The sequence below is a fragment of the Schistocerca americana genome, unplaced genomic scaffold (assembly GCF_021461395.2).
Source record: "Schistocerca americana isolate TAMUIC-IGC-003095 unplaced genomic scaffold, iqSchAmer2.1 HiC_scaffold_394, whole genome shotgun sequence".
In the NCBI taxonomy this organism is placed as follows: Eukaryota; Metazoa; Arthropoda; class Insecta; order Orthoptera; family Acrididae; genus Schistocerca; species Schistocerca americana.
The window spans coordinates 50,632-70,539 of NW_025726120.1; the positions used below are offsets into that span (position 1 = coordinate 50,632).

Here is a 19,908-nt window from a genome sequence, read left to right on the forward strand (position 1 = left end):
CAGGAGGGTCGCCAAAGCATCCATCTCTTCTAGCGACGAAAGAGAAATCTCTGTTTACAAATCTGCAGCCGTACAATGCAACAAAACAATAAGCCCTGACGTATTTCAGAACGTATCTGTCGGTTCGTACTGTTTTGTTATCTCCAGAGACTCTTTGGAAATCTTCCTTGGCACATTCTTCTTCGAGCTGCGGCCATTAATATCGTATCTTATGTTTATTACAGTCGTTTATTTTCAATTATTTTTTTGTTGTTGGAACTTTGCACTGCTACGAAACAGTAGGAGGCCCTGGCTTATTTCAGATCACATCTGTCGATTCGTAGTGTTTCGTTATTGTCAAGGATTTCTTGGCACGTTTAAATTGCTGAAGGAAGCATCTTTGTCACAACGGAAAGGTAGTATGAAAAGAGGGCTGGCAGGGGTAGCGATGCAAAAAGGAGAAAATGTAAGGGAGCCAACAGCACCTTTTTTTTTTTTATTGGGCTGCCAGGGGTAGCGACATAATAACAAAAAAAAAAAAAAAGGGAGCCAACAGCACCCGGGTTTCCCAGGCGGTCACCCATCCAAGTACTAACCGGGCCCAATGATGCTTCGGTGATCGGACGAGAACCGGTGCAATCATCATGGTATGGCCGTTGGCACTCATCTAATGTAGGAGCACGGCAGAATTCGCGTTCGGCTTCTCTCCCAATACACAAAATGTTAGTTTTCCGCCGCATTTGACGAAAGCACTTTCTTCCGCAACAGCCAGCTCCTCGAGGACGGCGCGGGGGGCGCGCCCGGTGTCCCAGCGGAGCGACGGCCGAATTAGCGGGCGCACCGCCGCGTGTGAGAGATGCACTGCTGCTCGTTGCACGTCCTGTCATTCGCTGGGCGCGTGCAGCCTTCGACACTAGCGGAGGACGCATCTTGTCCCTGGTGTCCAGCGGAGGGCCTGTGCGGGGTGTGGCAGTGTCGTGCTGGAGGGCGCCACTGGTAGCGATGTGGGCTTCCTCGCCTCGCCTCACACCAGGTGTCTGCGTGGTTCGCAGTGCATTCGCACCATTCCTATCCCTGTCCCCGTCCCGACTTGTCCCGACTTTGCTCGACTGCCGCTCGCTGCCGCTCGGGTCGTGGCCCATATGACAGTACAAGCACGACAAACATCTGCGAGACGGCCGTGGGCCTAACGGGCGTGTCCGAGACGCCGTTTGCGGCGGGTAGGGCAGCGCTGTGCCGTGGAAAGGTGCGAAAACAGGGACGCAGGACACAGGAGGGTCGCCAAAGCATCCATCTCTTCTAGCGACGAAAGAGAAATCTCTGTTTACAAATCTGCAGCCGTACAATGCAACAAAACAATAAGCCCTGACGTATTTCAGAACGTATCTGTCGGTTCGTACTGTTTTGTTATCTCCAGAGACTCTTTGGAAATCTTCCTTGGCACATTCTTCTTCGAGCTGCGGCCATTAATATCGTATCTTATGTTTATTACAGTCGTTTATTTTCAATTATTTTTTTGTTGTTGGAACTTTGCACTGCTACGAAACAGTAGGAGGCCCTGGCTTATTTCAGATCACATCTGTCGATTCGTAGTGTTTCGTTATTGTCAAGGATTTCTTGGCACGTTTAAATTGCTGAAGGAAGCATCTTTGTCACAACGGAAAGGTAGTATGAAAAGAGGGCTGGCAGGGGTAGCGATGCAAAAAGGAGAAAATGTAAGGGAGCCAACAGCACCTTTTTTTTTTTTATTGGGCTGCCAGGGGTAGCGACATAATAACAAAAAAAAAAAAAAGGGAGCCAACAGCACCCGGGTTTCCCAGGCGGTCACCCATCCAAGTACTAACCGGGCCCAATGATGCTTAACTTCGGTGATCGGACGAGAACCGGTGCAATCATCATGGTATGGCCGTTGGCACTCATCTAATGTAGGAGCACGGCAGAATTCGCGTTCGGCTTCTCTCCCAATACACAAAATGTTAGTTTTCCGCCGCATTTGACGAAAGCACTTTCTTCCGCAACAGCCAGCTCCTCGAGGACGGCGCGGGGGGCGCGCCCGGTGTCCCAGCGGAGCGACGGCCGAATTAGCGGGCGCACCGCCGCGTGTGAGAGATGCACTGCTGCTCGTTGCACGTCCTGTCATTCGCTGGGCGCGTGCAGCCTTCGACACTAGCGGAGGACGCATCTTGTCCCTGGTGTCCAGCGGAGGGCCTGTGCGGGGTGTGGCAGTGTCGTGCTGGAGGGCGCCACTGGTAGCGATGTGGGCTTCCTCGCCTCGCCTCACACCAGGTGTCTGCGTGGTTCGCAGTGCATTCGCACCATTCCTATCCCTGTCCCCGTCCCGACTTGTCCCGACTTTGCTCGACTGCCGCTCGCTGCCGCTCGGGTCGTGGCCCATATGACAGTACAAGCACGACAAACATCTGCGAGACGGCCGTGGGCCTAACGGGCGTGTCCGAGACGCCGTTTGCGGCGGGTAGGGCAGCGCCGTGCCGTGGAAAGGTGCGAAAACAGGGACGCAGGACACAGGAGGGTCGCCAAAGCATCCATCTCTTCTAGCGACGAAAGAGAAATCTTTGTTTACAAATCTGCAGCCGTACAATGCAACAAAACAATAAGCCCTGACGTATTTCAGAACGTATCTGTCGGTTCGTACTGTTTTGTTATCTCCAGAGACTCTTTGGAAATCTTCCTTGGCACATTCTTCTTCGAGCTGCGGCCATTAATATCGTATCTTATGTTTATTACAGTCGTTTATTTTCAATTATTTTTTTGTTGTTGGAACTTTGCACTGCTACGAAACAGTAGGAGGCCCTGGCTTATTTCAGATCACATCTGTCGATTCGTAGTGTTTCGTTATTGTCAAGGATTTCTTGGCACGTTTAAATTGCTGAAGGAAGCATCTTTGTCACAACGGAAAGGTAGTATGAAAAGAGGGCTGGCAGGGGTAGCGATGCAAAAAGGAGAAAATGTAAGGGAGCCAACAGCACCTTTTTTTTTTTATTGGGCTGCCAGGGGTAGCGACATAATAACAAAAAAAAAAAAAGGGAGCCAACAGCACCCGGGTTTCCCAGGCGGTCACCCATCCAAGTACTAACCGGGCCCAATGATGCTTAACTTCGGTGATCGGACGAGAACCGGTGCAATCATCATGGTATGGCCGTTGGCACTCATCTAATGTAGGAGCACGGCAGAATTCGCGTTCGGCTTCTCTCCCAATACACAAAATGTTAGTTTTCCGCCGCATTTGACGAAAGCACTTTCTTCCGCAACAGCCAGCTCCTCGAGGACGGCGCGGGGGGCGCGCCCGGTGTCCCAGCGGAGCGACGGCCGAATTAGCGGGCGCACCGCCGCGTGTGAGAGATGCACTGCTGCTCGTTGCACGTCCTGTCATTCGCTGGGCGCGTGCAGCCTTCGACACTAGCGGAGGACGCATCTTGTCCCTGGTGTCCAGCGGAGGGCCTGTGCGGGGTGTGGCAGTGTCGTGCTGGAGGGCGCCACTGGTAGCGATGTGGGCTTCCTCGCCTCGCCTCACACCAGGTGTCTGCGTGGTTCGCAGTGCATTCGCACCATTCCTATCCCTGTCCCCGTCCCGACTTGTCCCGACTTTGCTCGACTGCCGCTCGCTGCCGCTCGGGTCGTGGCCCATATGACAGTACAAGCACGACAAACATCTGCGAGACGGCCGTGGGCCTAACGGGCGTGTCCGAGACGCCGTTTGCGGCGGGTAGGGCAGCGCCGTGCCGTGGAAAGGTGCGAAAACAGGGACGCAGGACACAGGAGGGTCGCCAAAGCATCCATCTCTTCTAGCGACGAAAGAGAAATCTTTGTTTACAAATCTGCAGCCGTACAATGCAACAAAACAATAAGCCCTGACGTATTTCAGAACGTATCTGTCGGTTCGTACTGTTTTGTTATCTCCAGAGACTCTTTGGAAATCTTCCTTGGCACATTCTTCTTCGAGCTGCGGCCATTAATATCGTATCTTATGTTTATTACAGTCGTTTATTTTCAATTATTTTTTTGTTGTTGGAACTTTGCACTGCTACGAAACAGTAGGAGGCCCTGGCTTATTTCAGATCACATCTGTCGATTCGTAGTGTTTCGTTATTGTCAAGGATTTCTTGGCACGTTTAAATTGCTGAAGGAAGCATCTTTGTCACAACGGAAAGGTAGTATGAAAAGAGGGCTGGCAGGGGTAGCGATGCAAAAAGGAGAAAATGTAAGGGAGCCAACAGCACCTTTTTTTTTTATTGGGCTGCCAGGGGTAGCGACATAATAACAAAAAAAAAAAAAGGGAGCCAACAGCACCCGGGTTTCCCAGGCGGTCACCCATCCAAGTACTAACCGGGCCCAATGATGCTTAACTTCGGTGATCGGACGAGAACCGGTGCAATCATCATGGTATGGCCGTTGGCACTCATCTAATGTAGGAGCACGGCAGAATTCGCGTTCGGCTTCTCTCCCAATACACAAAATGTTAGTTTTCCGCCGCATTTGACGAAAGCACTTTCTTCCGCAACAGCCAGCTCCTCGAGGACGGCGCGGGGGGCGCGCCCGGTGTCCCAGCGGAGCGACGGCCGAATTAGCGGGCGCACCGCCGCGTGTGAGAGATGCACTGCTGCTCGTTGCACGTCCTGTCATTCGCTGGGCGCGTGCAGCCTTCGACACTAGCGGAGGACGCATCTTGTCCCTGGTGTCCAGCGGAGGGCCTGTGCGGGGTGTGGCAGTGTCGTGCTGGAGGGCGCCACTGGTAGCGATGTGGGCTTCCTCGCCTCGCCTCACACCAGGTGTCTGCGTGGTTCGCAGTGCATTCGCACCATTCCTATCCCTGTCCCCGTCCCGACTTGTCCCGACTTTGCTCGACTGCCGCTCGCTGCCGCTCGGGTCGTGGCCCATATGACAGTACAAGCACGACAAACATCTGCGAGACGGCCGTGGGCCTAACGGGCGTGTCCGAGACGCCGTTTGCGGCGGGTAGGGCAGCGCCGTGCCGTGGAAAGGTGCGAAAACAGGGACGCAGGACACAGGAGGGTCGCCAAAGCATCCATCTCTTCTAGCGACGAAAGAGAAATCTTTGTTTACAAATCTGCAGCCGTACAATGCAACAAAACAATAAGCCCTGACGTATTTCAGAACGTATCTGTCGGTTCGTACTGTTTTGTTATCTCCAGAGACTCTTTGGAAATCTTCCTTGGCACATTCTTCTTCGAGCTGCGGCCATTAATATCGTATCTTATGTTTATTACAGTCGTTTATTTTCAATTATTTTTTTGTTGTTGGAACTTTGCACTGCTACGAAACAGTAGGAGGCCCTGGCTTATTTCAGATCACATCTGTCGATTCGTAGTGTTTCGTTATTGTCAAGGATTTCTTGGCACGTTTAAATTGCTGAAGGAAGCATCTTTGTCACAACGGAAAGGTAGTATGAAAAGAGGGCTGGCAGGAGTAGCGATGCAAAAAGGAGAAAATGTAAGGGAGCCAACAGCACCTTTTTTTTTTTATTGGGCTGCCAGGGGTAGCGACATAATAACAAAAAAAAAAAAAGGGAGCCAACAGCACCCGGGTTTCCCAGGCGGTCACCCATCCAAGTACTAACCGGGCCCAATGATGCTTAACTTCGGTGATCGGACGAGAACCGGTGCAATCATCATGGTATGGCCGTTGGCACTCATCTAATGTAGGAGCACGGCAGAATTCGCGTTCGGCTTCTCTCCCAATACACAAAATGTTAGTTTTCCGCCGCATTTGACGAAAGCACTTTCTTCCGCAACAGCCAGCTCCTCGAGGACGGCGCGGGGGGCGCGCCCGGTGTCCCAGCGGAGCGACGGCCGAATTAGCGGGCGCACCGCCGCGTGTGAGAGATGCACTGCTGCTCGTTGCACGTCCTGTCATTCGCTGGGCGCGTGCAGCCTTCGACACTAGCGGAGGACGCATCTTGTCCCTGGTGTCCAGCGGAGGGCCTGTGCGGGGTGTGGCAGTGTCGTGCTGGAGGGCGCCACTGGTAGCGATGTGGGCTTCCTCGCCTCGCCTCACACCAGGTGTCTGCGTGGTTCGCAGTGCATTCGCACCATTCCTATCCCTGTCCCCGTCCCGACTTGTCCCGACTTTGCTCGACTGCCGCTCGCTGCCGCTCGGGTCGTGGCCCATATGACAGTACAAGCACGACAAACATCTGCGAGACGGCCGTGGGCCTAACGGGCGTGTCCGAGACGCCGTTTGCGGCGGGTAGGGCAGCGCCGTGCCGTGGAAAGGTGCGAAAACAGGGACGCAGGACACAGGAGGGTCGCCAAAGCATCCATCTCTTCTAGCGACGAAAGAGAAATCTTTGTTTACAAATCTGCAGCCGTACAATGCAACAAAACAATAAGCCCTGACGTATTTCAGAACGTATCTGTCGGTTCGTACTGTTTTGTTATCTCCAGAGACTCTTTGGAAATCTTCCTTGGCACATTCTTCTTCGAGCTGCGGCCATTAATATCGTATCTTATGTTTATTACAGTCGTTTATTTTCAATTATTTTTTTGTTGTTGGAACTTTGCACTGCTACGAAACAGTAGGAGGCCCTGGCTTATTTCAGATCACATCTGTCGATTCGTAGTGTTTCGTTATTGTCAAGGATTTCTTGGCACGTTTAAATTGCTGAAGGAAGCATCTTTGTCACAACGGAAAGGTAGTATGAAAAGAGGGCTGGCAGGGGTAGCGATGCAAAAAGGAGAAAATGTAAGGGAGCCAACAGCACCTTTTTTTTTTATTGGGCTGCCAGGGGTAGCGACATAATAACAAAAAAAAAAAAAGGGAGCCAACAGCACCCGGGTTTCCCAGGCGGTCACCCATCCAAGTACTAACCGGGCCCAATGATGCTTAACTTCGGTGATCGGACGAGAACCGGTGCAATCATCATGGTATGGCCGTTGGCACTCATCTAATGTAGGAGCACGGCAGAATTCGCGTTCGGCTTCTCTCCCAATACACAAAATGTTAGTTTTCCGCCGCATTTGACGAAAGCACTTTCTTCCGCAACAGCCAGCTCCTCGAGGACGGCGCGGGGGGCGCGCCCGGTGTCCCAGCGGAGCGACGGCCGAATTAGCGGGCGCACCGCCGCGTGTGAGAGATGCACTGCTGCTCGTTGCACGTCCTGTCATTCGCTGGGCGCGTGCAGCCTTCGACACTAGCGGAGGACGCATCTTGTCCCTGGTGTCCAGCGGAGGGCCTGTGCGGGGTGTGGCAGTGTCGTGCTGGAGGGCGCCACTGGTAGCGATGTGGGCTTCCTCGCCTCGCCTCACACCAGGTGTCTGCGTGGTTCGCAGTGCATTCGCACCATTCCTATCCCTGTCCCCGTCCCGACTTGTCCCGACTTTGCTCGACTGCCGCTCGCTGCCGCTCGGGTCGTGGCCCATATGACAGTACAAGCACGACAAACATCTGCGAGACGGCCGTGGGCCTAACGGGCGTGTCCGAGACGCCGTTTGCGGCGGGTAGGGCAGCGCCGTGCCGTGGAAAGGTGCGAAAACAGGGACGCAGGACACAGGAGGGTCGCCAAAGCATCCATCTCTTCTAGCGACGAAAGAGAAATCTTTGTTTACAAATCTGCAGCCGTACAATGCAACAAAACAATAAGCCCTGACGTATTTCAGAACGTATCTGTCGGTTCGTACTGTTTTGTTATCTCCAGAGACTCTTTGGAAATCTTCCTTGGCACATTCTTCTTCGAGCTGCGGCCATTAATATCGTATCTTATGTTTATTACAGTCGTTTATTTTCAATTATTTTTTTGTTGTTGGAACTTTGCACTGCTACGAAACAGTAGGAGGCCCTGGCTTATTTCAGATCACATCTGTCGATTCGTAGTGTTTCGTTATTGTCAAGGATTTCTTGGCACGTTTAAATTGCTGAAGGAAGCATCTTTGTCACAACGGAAAGGTAGTATGAAAAGAGGGCTGGCAGGAGTAGCGATGCAAAAAGGAGAAAATGTAAGGGAGCCAACAGCACCTTTTTTTTTTTATTGGGCTGCCAGGGGTAGCGACATAATAACAAAAAAAAAAAAAGGGAGCCAACAGCACCCGGGTTTCCCAGGCGGTCACCCATCCAAGTACTAACCGGGCCCAATGATGCTTAACTTCGGTGATCGGACGAGAACCGGTGCAATCATCATGGTATGGCCGTTGGCACTCATCTAATGTAGGAGCACGGCAGAATTCGCGTTCGGCTTCTCTCCCAATACACAAAATGTTAGTTTTCCGCCGCATTTGACGAAAGCACTTTCTTCCGCAACAGCCAGCTCCTCGAGGACGGCGCGGGGGGCGCGCCCGGTGTCCCAGCGGAGCGACGGCCGAATTAGCGGGCGCACCGCCGCGTGTGAGAGATGCACTGCTGCTCGTTGCACGTCCTGTCATTCGCTGGGCGCGTGCAGCCTTCGACACTAGCGGAGGACGCATCTTGTCCCTGGTGTCCAGCGGAGGGCCTGTGCGGGGTGTGGCAGTGTCGTGCTGGAGGGCGCCACTGGTAGCGATGTGGGCTTCCTCGCCTCGCCTCACACCAGGTGTCTGCGTGGTTCGCAGTGCATTCGCACCATTCCTATCCCTGTCCCCGTCCCGACTTGTCCCGACTTTGCTCGACTGCCGCTCGCTGCCGCTCGGGTCGTGGCCCATATGACAGTACAAGCACGACAAACATCTGCGAGACGGCCGTGGGCCTAACGGGCGTGTCCGAGACGCCGTTTGCGGCGGGTAGGGCAGCGCCGTGCCGTGGAAAGGTGCGAAAACAGGGACGCAGGACACAGGAGGGTCGCCAAAGCATCCATCTCTTCTAGCGACGAAAGAGAAATCTTTGTTTACAAATCTGCAGCCGTACAATGCAACAAAACAATAAGCCCTGACGTATTTCAGAACGTATCTGTCGGTTCGTACTGTTTTGTTATCTCCAGAGACTCTTTGGAAATCTTCCTTGGCACATTCTTCTTCGAGCTGCGGCCATTAATATCGTATCTTATGTTTATTACAGTCGTTTATTTTCAATTATTTTTTTGTTGTTGGAACTTTGCACTGCTACGAAACAGTAGGAGGCCCTGGCTTATTTCAGATCACATCTGTCGATTCGTAGTGTTTCGTTATTGTCAAGGATTTCTTGGCACGTTTAAATTGCTGAAGGAAGCATCTTTGTCACAACGGAAAGGTAGTATGAAAAGAGGGCTGGCAGGAGTAGCGATGCAAAAAGGAGAAAATGTAAGGGAGCCAACAGCACCTTTTTTTTTTTATTGGGCTGCCAGGGGTAGCGACATAATAACAAAAAAAAAAAAAGGGAGCCAACAGCACCCGGGTTTCCCAGGCGGTCACCCATCCAAGTACTAACCGGGCCCAATGATGCTTAACTTCGGTGATCGGACGAGAACCGGTGCAATCATCATGGTATGGCCGTTGGCACTCATCTAATGTAGGAGCACGGCAGAATTCGCGTTCGGCTTCTCTCCCAATACACAAAATGTTAGTTTTCCGCCGCATTTGACGAAAGCACTTTCTTCCGCAACAGCCAGCTCCTCGAGGACGGCGCGGGGGGCGCGCCCGGTGTCCCAGCGGAGCGACGGCCGAATTAGCGGGCGCACCGCCGCGTGTGAGAGATGCACTGCTGCTCGTTGCACGTCCTGTCATTCGCTGGGCGCGTGCAGCCTTCGACACTAGCGGAGGACGCATCTTGTCCCTGGTGTCCAGCGGAGGGCCTGTGCGGGGTGTGGCAGTGTCGTGCTGGAGGGCGCCACTGGTAGCGATGTGGGCTTCCTCGCCTCGCCTCACACCAGGTGTCTGCGTGGTTCGCAGTGCATTCGCACCATTCCTATCCCTGTCCCCGTCCCGACTTGTCCCGACTTTGCTCGACTGCCGCTCGCTGCCGCTCGGGTCGTGGCCCATATGACAGTACAAGCACGACAAACATCTGCGAGACGGCCGTGGGCCTAACGGGCGTGTCCGAGACGCCGTTTGCGGCGGGTAGGGCAGCGCCGTGCCGTGGAAAGGTGCGAAAACAGGGACGCAGGACACAGGAGGGTCGCCAAAGCATCCATCTCTTCTAGCGACGAAAGAGAAATCTTTGTTTACAAATCTGCAGCCGTACAATGCAACAAAACAATAAGCCCTGACGTATTTCAGAACGTATCTGTCGGTTCGTACTGTTTTGTTATCTCCAGAGACTCTTTGGAAATCTTCCTTGGCACATTCTTCTTCGAGCTGCGGCCATTAATATCGTATCTTATGTTTATTACAGTCGTTTATTTTCAATTATTTTTTTGTTGTTGGAACTTTGCACTGCTACGAAACAGTAGGAGGCCCTGGCTTATTTCAGATCACATCTGTCGATTCGTAGTGTTTCGTTATTGTCAAGGATTTCTTGGCACGTTTAAATTGCTGAAGGAAGCATCTTTGTCACAACGGAAAGGTAGTATGAAAAGAGGGCTGGCAGGGGTAGCGATGCAAAAAGGAGAAAATGTAAGGGAGCCAACAGCACCTTTTTTTTTTTATTGGGCTGCCAGGGGTAGCGACATAATAACAAAAAAAAAAAAAGGGAGCCAACAGCACCCGGGTTTCCCAGGCGGTCACCCATCCAAGTACTAACCGGGCCCAATGATGCTTAACTTCGGTGATCGGACGAGAACCGGTGCAATCATCATGGTATGGCCGTTGGCACTCATCTAATGTAGGAGCACGGCAGAATTCGCGTTCGGCTTCTCTCCCAATACACAAAATGTTAGTTTTCCGCCGCATTTGACGAAAGCACTTCCTTCCGCAACAGCCAGCTCCTCGAGGACGGCGCGGGGGGCGCGCCCGGCGTCCCAGCGGAGCGACGGCCGAATTAGCGGGCGCACCGCCGCGTGTGTGAGACGCACTGCTGCTCGTTGCACGTCCTGTCATTCGCTGGGCGCGTGCAGCCTTCGACACTAGCGGAGGACGCATCTTGTCCCTGGTGTCCAGCGGAGGGCCTGTGCGGGGTGTGGCAGTGTCGTGCTGGAGGGCGCCACTGGTAGCGATGTGGGCTTCCTCGCCCCGCCTCACACCAGGTGTCTGCGTAGTTCGCAGTGCGTTCGCACCATTCCTATCCCTGTCCCCGTCCCGACTTGTCCCGACTTTGCTCGACTGCCGCTCGCTGCCGCTCGGGTCGTGGCCCATATGACAGTACAAGCACGACAAACATCTGCGAGACGGCCGTGGGCCTAACGGGCGTGTCCGAGACGCCGTTTGCGGCGGGTAGGGCAGCGCCGTGCCGTGGAAAGGTGCGAAAACAGGGACGCAGGACACAGGAGGGTCGCCAAAGCATCCATCTCTTCTAGCGACGAAAGAGAAATCTTTGTTTACAAATCTGCAGCCGTACAATGCAACAAAACAATAAGCCCTGACGTATTTCAGAACGTATCTGTCGGTTCGTACTGTTTTGTTATCTCCAGAGACTCTTTGGAAATCTTCCTTGGCACATTCTTCTTCGAGCTGCGGCCATTAATATCGTATCTTATGTTTATTACAGTCGTTTATTTTCAATTATTTTTTTGTTGTTGGAACTTTGCACTGCTACGAAACAGTAGGAGGCCCTGGCTTATTTCAGATCACATCTGTCGATTCGTAGTGTTTCGTTATTGTCAAGGATTTCTTGGCACGTTTAAATTGCTGAAGGAAGCATCTTTGTCACAACGGAAAGGTAGTATGAAAAGAGGGCTGGCAGGGGTAGCGATGCAAAAAGGAGAAAATGTAAGGGAGCCAACAGCACCTTTTTTTTTTATTGGGCTGCCAGGGGTAGCGACATAATAACAAAAAAAAAAAAAGGGAGCCAACAGCACCCGGGTTTCCCAGGCGGTCACCCATCCAAGTACTAACCGGGCCCAATGATGCTTAACTTCGGTGATCGGACGAGAACCGGTGCAATCATCATGGTATGGCCGTTGGCACTCATCTAATGTAGGAGCACGGCAGAATTCGCGTTCGGCTTCTCTCCCAATACACAAAATGTTAGTTTTCCGCCGCATTTGACGAAAGCACTTTCTTCCGCAACAGCCAGCTCCTCGAGGACGGCGCGGGGGGCGCGCCCGGTGTCCCAGCGGAGCGACGGCCGAATTAGCGGGCGCACCGCCGCGTGTGAGAGATGCACTGCTGCTCGTTGCACGTCCTGTCATTCGCTGGGCGCGTGCAGCCTTCGACACTAGCGGAGGACGCATCTTGTCCCTGGTGTCCAGCGGAGGGCCTGTGCGGGGTGTGGCAGTGTCGTGCTGGAGGGCGCCACTGGTAGCGATGTGGGCTTCCTCGCCTCGCCTCACACCAGGTGTCTGCGTGGTTCGCAGTGCATTCGCACCATTCCTATCCCTGTCCCCGTCCCGACTTGTCCCGACTTTGCTCGACTGCCGCTCGCTGCCGCTCGGGTCGTGGCCCATATGACAGTACAAGCACGACAAACATCTGCGAGACGGCCGTGGGCCTAACGGGCGTGTCCGAGACGCCGTTTGCGGCGGGTAGGGCAGCGCCGTGCCGTGGAAAGGTGCGAAAACAGGGACGCAGGACACAGGAGGGTCGCCAAAGCATCCATCTCTTCTAGCGACGAAAGAGAAATCTTTGTTTACAAATCTGCAGCCGTACAATGCAACAAAACAATAAGCCCTGACGTATTTCAGAACGTATCTGTCGGTTCGTACTGTTTTGTTATCTCCAGAGACTCTTTGGAAATCTTCCTTGGCACATTCTTCTTCGAGCTGCGGCCATTAATATCGTATCTTATGTTTATTACAGTCGTTTATTTTCAATTATTTTTTTGTTGTTGGAACTTTGCACTGCTACGAAACAGTAGGAGGCCCTGGCTTATTTCAGATCACATCTGTCGATTCGTAGTGTTTCGTTATTGTCAAGGATTTCTTGGCACGTTTAAATTGCTGAAGGAAGCATCTTTGTCACAACGGAAAGGTAGTATGAAAAGAGGGCTGGCAGGGGTAGCGATGCAAAAAGGAGAAAATGTAAGGGAGCCAACAGCACCTTTTTTTTTTTTATTGGGCTGCCAGGGGTAGCGACATAATAACAAAAAAAAAAAAAGGGAGCCAACAGCACCCGGGTTTCCCAGGCGGTCACCCATCCAAGTACTAACCGGGCCCAATGATGCTTAACTTCGGTGATCGGACGAGAACCGGTGCAATCATCATGGTATGGCCGTTGGCACTCATCTAATGTAGGAGCACGGCAGAATTCGCGTTCGGCTTCTCTCCCAATACACAAAATGTTAGTTTTCCGCCGCATTTGACGAAAGCACTTTCTTCCGCAACAGCCAGCTCCTCGAGGACGGCGCGGGGGGCGCGCCCGGTGTCCCAGCGGAGCGACGGCCGAATTAGCGGGCGCACCGCCGCGTGTGAGAGATGCACTGCTGCTCGTTGCACGTCCTGTCATTCGCTGGGCGCGTGCAGCCTTCGACACTAGCGGAGGACGCATCTTGTCCCTGGTGTCCAGCGGAGGGCCTGTGCGGGGTGTGGCAGTGTCGTGCTGGAGGGCGCCACTGGTAGCGATGTGGGCTTCCTCGCCTCGCCTCACACCAGGTGTCTGCGTGGTTCGCAGTGCATTCGCACCATTCCTATCCCTGTCCCCGTCCCGACTTGTCCCGACTTTGCTCGACTGCCGCTCGCTGCCGCTCGGGTCGTGGCCCATATGACAGTACAAGCACGACAAACATCTGCGAGACGGCCGTGGGCCTAACGGGCGTGTCCGAGACGCCGTTTGCGGCGGGTAGGGCAGCGCCGTGCCGTGGAAAGGTGCGAAAACAGGGACGCAGGACACAGGAGGGTCGCCAAAGCATCCATCTCTTCTAGCGACGAAAGAGAAATCTTTGTTTACAAATCTGCAGCCGTACAATGCAACAAAACAATAAGCCCTGACGTATTTCAGAACGTATCTGTCGGTTCGTACTGTTTTGTTATCTCCAGAGACTCTTTGGAAATCTTCCTTGGCACATTCTTCTTCGAGCTGCGGCCATTAATATCGTATCTTATGTTTATTACAGTCGTTTATTTTCAATTATTTTTTTGTTGTTGGAACTTTGCACTGCTACGAAACAGTAGGAGGCCCTGGCTTATTTCAGATCACATCTGTCGATTCGTAGTGTTTCGTTATTGTCAAGGATTTCTTGGCACGTTTAAATTGCTGAAGGAAGCATCTTTGTCACAACGGAAAGGTAGTATGAAAAGAGGGCTGGCAGGGGTAGCGATGCAAAAAGGAGAAAATGTAAGGGAGCCAACAGCACCTTTTTTTTTTTTATTGGGCTGCCAGGGGTAGCGACATAATAACAAAAAAAAAAAAAGGGAGCCAACAGCACCCGGGTTTCCCAGGCGGTCACCCATCCAAGTACTAACCGGGCCCAATGATGCTTAACTTCGGTGATCGGACGAGAACCGGTGCAATCATCATGGTATGGCCGTTGGCACTCATCTAATGTAGGAGCACGGCAGAATTCGCGTTCGGCTTCTCTCCCAATACACAAAATGTTAGTTTTCCGCCGCATTTGACGAAAGCACTTTCTTCCGCAACAGCCAGCTCCTCGAGGACGGCGCGGGGGGCGCGCCCGGTGTCCCAGCGGAGCGACGGCCGAATTAGCGGGCGCACCGCCGCGTGTGAGAGATGCACTGCTGCTCGTTGCACGTCCTGTCATTCGCTGGGCGCGTGCAGCCTTCGACACTAGCGGAGGACGCATCTTGTCCCTGGTGTCCAGCGGAGGGCCTGTGCGGGGTGTGGCAGTGTCGTGCTGGAGGGCGCCACTGGTAGCGATGTGGGCTTCCTCGCCTCGCCTCACACCAGGTGTCTGCGTGGTTCGCAGTGCATTCGCACCATTCCTATCCCTGTCCCCGTCCCGACTTGTCCCGACTTTGCTCGACTGCCGCTCGCTGCCGCTCGGGTCGTGGCCCATATGACAGTACAAGCACGACAAACATCTGCGAGACGGCCGTGGGCCTAACGGGCGTGTCCGAGACGCCGTTTGCGGCGGGTAGGGCAGCGCCGTGCCGTGGAAAGGTGCGAAAACAGGGACGCAGGACACAGGAGGGTCGCCAAAGCATCCATCTCTTCTAGCGACGAAAGAGAAATCTTTGTTTACAAATCTGCAGCCGTACAATGCAACAAAACAATAAGCCCTGACGTATTTCAGAACGTATCTGTCGGTTCGTACTGTTTTGTTATCTCCAGAGACTCTTTGGAAATCTTCCTTGGCACATTCTTCTTCGAGCTGCGGCCATTAATATCGTATCTTATGTTTATTACAGTCGTTTATTTTCAATTATTTTTTTGTTGTTGGAACTTTGCACTGCTACGAAACAGTAGGAGGCCCTGGCTTATTTCAGATCACATCTGTCGATTCGTAGTGTTTCGCTATTGTCAAGGATTTCTTGGCACGTTTAAATTGCTGAAGGAAGCATCTTTGTCACAACGGAAAGGTAGTATGAAAAGAGGGCTGGCAGGGGTAGCGATGCAAAAAGGAGAAAATGTAAGGGAGCCAACAGCACCTTTTTTTTTTTTATTGGGCTGCCAGGGGTAGCGACATAATAACAAAAAAAAAAAAAGGGAGCCAACAGCACCCGGGTTTCCCAGGCGGTCACCCATCCAAGTACTAACCGGGCCCAATGATGCTTAACTTCGGTGATCGGACGAGAACCGGTGCAATCATCATGGTATGGCCGTTGGCACTCATCTAATGTAGGAGCACGGCAGAATTCGCGTTCGGCTTCTCTCCCAATACACAAAATGTTAGTTTTCCGCCGCATTTGACGAAAGCACTTTCTTCCGCAACAGCCAGCTCCTCGAGGACGGCGCGGGGGGCGCGCCCGGTGTCCCAGCGGAGCGACGGCCGAATTAGCGGGCGCACCGCCGCGTGTGAGAGATGCACTGCTGCTCGTTGCACGTCCTGTCATTCGCTGGGCGCGTGCAGCCTTCGACACTAGCGGAGGACGCATCTTGTCCCTGGTGTCCAGCGGAGGGCCTGTGCGGGGTGTGGCAGTGTCGTGCTGGAGGGCGCCACTGGTAGCGATGTGGGCTTCCTCGCCTCGCCTCACACCAGGTGTCTGCGTGGTTCGCAGTGCATTCGCACCATTCCTATCCCTGTCCCCGTCCCGACTTGTCCCGACTTTGCTCGACTGCCGCTCGCTGCCGCTCGGGTCGTGGCCCATATGACAGTACAAGCACGACAAACATCTGCGAGACGGCCGTGGGCCTAACGGGCGTGTCCGAGACGCCGTTTGCGGCGGGTAGGGCAGCGCTGTGCCGTGGAAAGGTGCGAAAACAGGGACGCAGGACACAGGAGGGTCGCCAAAGCATCCATCTCTTCTAGCGACGAAAGAGAAATCTCTGTTTACAAATCTGCAGCCGTACAATGCAACAAAACAATAAGCCCTGACGTATTTCAGAACGTATCTGTCGGTTCGTACTGTTTTGTTATCTCCAGAGACTCTTTGGAAATCTTCCTTGGCACATTCTTCTTCGAGCTGCGGCCATTAATATCGTATCTTATGTTTATTACAGTCGTTTATTTTCAATTATTTTTTTGTTGTTGGAACTTTGCACTGCTACGAAACAGTAGGAGGCCCTGGCTTATTTCAGATCACATCTGTCGATTCGTAGTGTTTCGTTATTGTCAAGGATTTCTTGGCACGTTTAAATTGCTGAAGGAAGCATCTTTGTCACAACGGAAAGGTAGTATGAAAAGAGGGCTGGCAGGGGTAGCGATGCAAAAAGGAGAAAATGTAAGGGAGCCAACAGCACCTTTTTTTTTTTTATTGGGCTGCCAGGGGTAGCGACATAATAACAAAAAAAAAAAAAAGGGAGCCAACAGCACCTTTTTTTTTTTTTTTTCTTTTTTTTTCTTTTCTTTTTTTTTTTTTTTTTTTTTTTTTTTTTTTTTTTTTTTTTTTTTTTTTTTTTTTTTTTTTTTTCAGAAAGGTAGTTTGAAAATTGGGCTGGCAGGGGTAGCGACATAATAACAAAACAAAAAGAAAAGGAAGGGAGCCAACAGCACCTTTTTTTTTTTTTTTAACTTTTTTTATTGCCGTCTTTTGGCGAGCTTCAATGGCTATAAAAGGTACTGGTGGCTCCCTCGAGGTAAACCGGTGGACACCGTTGAATGACCGCCGTCATCGGCGAAGCGCATATGTAGCAATTGTGACAGTATGGCGTCCTGGTCATGTAACAAAAAGGAAATAGTCCTCAAATGCGTGAGAAACGAGGGGGAGAATGCTTCCCATTTATACGCAAGAAAGAGAAAATATAAGGAAAGAAAGAAAAGACGGCTTCACGCCGCAACAACCGACAGTGACGACTGTCCACAAAAAATAATTAATTAAAAACGCAACCAGGGCGAAGCATCCACCGGAAAGGAAAAGTCATCGATAGACAAACGTTCGGGCAAGGAGCGTGGCAGGCAGGCGGCGGCAATGAGGGCAGGGGTCAATGTGCCTGAGGCCTGGCCACAGTGCCGCCCCCACACCCGTCAACACTCACATTGACCGTAAAACAAAACTATAATGCGGGACACCGGTGTGAAATTCCACACCGACAAAAGGTGAAAGAGTGTCGAGCACAGACACGGGACGAGACTTTGGAGTGCTCCACAATAAAGAAATGAAAAAATGTAGAAAAACTCAAACAGTCACCACCAAGACTGAGAACTGAAACTTCTTCAGTAAAAAATCCCGTCACGCCCGAAAACGGGAAAAAAAAACTAATAATGAAACTAATAATACGGACACACATGGCAAACAAGACGTTTGGCAATAACGGCCAGAGAAAAAAAAACTGAAAACTGAAAAAAACTTCTGTTTTCGTGCGGTATGCAAGGTACGTCAATTTTCGTTCCAGAATAACTTGGGAAGATCGCAGTAAGACATATTCATATTGTGTCGCTCAAAGGCAAGAGAAAAGATAAGAGAAAAACGTCCATGCTACTCAGGTACGGAAAGCCGCGCAAAAGCATGCGCTAGTGCGACCTGCAAAAAATTAGCAAAAGTTCGCCGATAGTGTAGTAATGCCTGAATCTGGGTATGTTGGGTCCATAAATAAGTGAGAAAGTCCAGATCGGTAGACAACTTGAGGGAGAAGATAGCAAAAACCGTGTGGCCAAGGATCCACACCGTGGCATTGCGCTTGGTGGTGGGGTAGACGTCACACTGCGGAATTAAAACAGCATCCACAGTAACAGTGCGAGTGTCCACCCTCTGAATCAAACGAATCATGTCTCTGGCGACTTCCCAAACACGGCGAAAGCGGTCACACGCAAAGCGGTGTTCCAGAGTATCGTCGGCAGTACACACGTCACACACTCCAGACTGGATAAGATTTATAGAATGAAGCTTGGAGTTGGTGGGGATGGTGCGATGCACCACCTTGTACCACACCGCGTGGACGGAAGCCGGGAGAACGTCATTGGCGAGGTTTTTCCACACCGCCACCCAGTTGCAGCGTGGCAACCGATACTCCCACTTGCAGCGAATGGGAGGTCCGCGGAAAGCCGTGCAGACAGCGCTAACCGTGTGGACGGAGAGGTCACAAAGCGCCAGGTAACTATTATCAAGAAAGTAGCGGCGCACATAAGAAAGGTAGAACGGGATGTGCGACACAGAAACAGGGGCCACTTCAGAAAGAGGACGGTAACGATTAAAAACATACGCAGTGGGACCGCAAGGAGCTTTCTGAATAACAGCAGTAGTTCGCTTCCAAAAAAGGGCCGCACATTTGGCGGAAAAATCAACTAGTCCTAAACCGCCATCGGACAGGTCCAAGGTGCAGACAGCATGCGATACCTTGAAAATCTCCCCCCTCCATAAAAACCAGTAAACCGCCTGGTGGATGGCGCGCCCCAACTGCTTGGGAACCGGGAGAACCTGCGCAAGGTACCATGCTCTCGCCAACATATTGACATTTATCAAATGCACCTTATCCCGAAGGGCCACATTCCGGACCGCGTAAATCCTGGCAACCGCACGAATCCGATACAGCGTAGGCCGCCAATTCAAGGCTGCCATCTGCTGTGGGTTCGAAGATAGAAGTATCCCAAGAACGGTAGGCTGCTGCTGGACACAAAACCAATCCCTATGCAGGGTACGTGCGCGGGCGGTGAGCGGCAAAAGCACAGTTTTCCGGGGATTGATAACCGCCCCCGTAGCTTTTCCAAAGTTGTGCAAAACAACATGCAACCTGTCAACGTCGTCGATATGTTCAATAAATACGCCAAGGTCATCAGCATATGCGCGACAAACCAATCTGGTAGTCCCCATCTGAATGCCGCGACATTCCTGACTGATAGAACGGAGGAGGGGATCCAGCGCAATGGCAAAAAGCGCCATGGAAAGCGGACACCCCTGCCGCACGGAGCGACCCACACGAAAAGCAGGAGTGAGACGACCATTGACACATATACGGGAAGTAGCAGGTTGCAACAAATGCGTCACGAATCGGGTAAATAGATAACCAAACCCCATGCGTACCATAACCCGACGCAAATAAAAATGACTAATGCGGTCAAAAGCATTTTTAAAGTCAACTAATAAAATCGCCGCTGTCCGGAGCCGAGCACTTTTCACATATCCTATACAGTCTCTGTAAGCAAGGATAGCGTCAAAGATATTCCGATCTCGGACCGCACATGTTTGCTGATCACTAAGTACGGTCGGCAAGACGTTTTTAAGTCGCTGAGCGACGCAACGCGTAACGATCTTATAATCAGCATTTAATAAAGTAATCGGACGGACAGCATCGATATGAGGTACAGCACGGGATTTGGGAACAAGCGTCACAACCCCCTCCACAAAAGCAGTTGGTACAGTCACACCATTGCGAAGATCGTTCGCTAAATCCACTAAAATCTCACTTAAAAGAGGAAAAAATTTCGAATAAAATTCCGCAGGAATCCCATCGGGACCCGGAGACTTCCCTTTGGGACTCCGCCGAA

General features: G+C 52.0%; 13 non-coding genes across 13 annotated transcripts; all 13 read right to left on the minus strand.

The window, feature by feature from the left end:
* Positions 1–526: 526 nt before the first annotated feature.
* Positions 527–640, minus strand: LOC124582100. The gene has a single exon (XR_006973707.1). It is a non-coding gene; the product is annotated as a 5S ribosomal RNA (ribosomal RNA).
* A 1,134-nt stretch (positions 641–1,774) lies between these two features.
* On the minus strand, positions 1,775–1,893 carry LOC124582124. Its single transcript, XR_006973729.1, has one exon. It is a non-coding gene; the product is annotated as a 5S ribosomal RNA (ribosomal RNA).
* A 1,132-nt stretch (positions 1,894–3,025) lies between these two features.
* On the minus strand, positions 3,026–3,144 carry LOC124582125. Its single transcript, XR_006973730.1, has one exon. It is a non-coding gene; the product is annotated as a 5S ribosomal RNA (ribosomal RNA).
* A 1,131-nt stretch (positions 3,145–4,275) lies between these two features.
* LOC124582126 lies at positions 4,276–4,394 on the minus strand. The gene has a single exon (XR_006973731.1). It is a non-coding gene; the product is annotated as a 5S ribosomal RNA (ribosomal RNA).
* Positions 4,395–5,526: 1,132 nt separating this feature from the next.
* On the minus strand, positions 5,527–5,645 carry LOC124582127. Its single transcript, XR_006973732.1, has one exon. It is a non-coding gene; the product is annotated as a 5S ribosomal RNA (ribosomal RNA).
* Positions 5,646–6,776: 1,131 nt separating this feature from the next.
* LOC124582129 lies at positions 6,777–6,895 on the minus strand. Its single transcript, XR_006973733.1, has one exon. It is a non-coding gene; the product is annotated as a 5S ribosomal RNA (ribosomal RNA).
* Positions 6,896–8,027: 1,132 nt separating this feature from the next.
* Positions 8,028–8,146, minus strand: LOC124582130. The gene has a single exon (XR_006973734.1). It is a non-coding gene; the product is annotated as a 5S ribosomal RNA (ribosomal RNA).
* A 1,132-nt stretch (positions 8,147–9,278) lies between these two features.
* On the minus strand, positions 9,279–9,397 carry LOC124582131. Its single transcript, XR_006973735.1, has one exon. It is a non-coding gene; the product is annotated as a 5S ribosomal RNA (ribosomal RNA).
* Positions 9,398–10,529: 1,132 nt separating this feature from the next.
* LOC124582133 lies at positions 10,530–10,648 on the minus strand. Its single transcript, XR_006973737.1, has one exon. It is a non-coding gene; the product is annotated as a 5S ribosomal RNA (ribosomal RNA).
* A 1,131-nt stretch (positions 10,649–11,779) lies between these two features.
* LOC124582134 lies at positions 11,780–11,898 on the minus strand. Its single transcript, XR_006973738.1, has one exon. It is a non-coding gene; the product is annotated as a 5S ribosomal RNA (ribosomal RNA).
* Positions 11,899–13,031: 1,133 nt separating this feature from the next.
* Positions 13,032–13,150, minus strand: LOC124582135. Its single transcript, XR_006973739.1, has one exon. It is a non-coding gene; the product is annotated as a 5S ribosomal RNA (ribosomal RNA).
* Positions 13,151–14,283: 1,133 nt separating this feature from the next.
* Positions 14,284–14,402, minus strand: LOC124582136. Its single transcript, XR_006973740.1, has one exon. It is a non-coding gene; the product is annotated as a 5S ribosomal RNA (ribosomal RNA).
* Positions 14,403–15,535: 1,133 nt separating this feature from the next.
* LOC124582137 lies at positions 15,536–15,654 on the minus strand. The gene has a single exon (XR_006973741.1). It is a non-coding gene; the product is annotated as a 5S ribosomal RNA (ribosomal RNA).
* Positions 15,655–19,908: the final 4,254 nt, after the last annotated feature.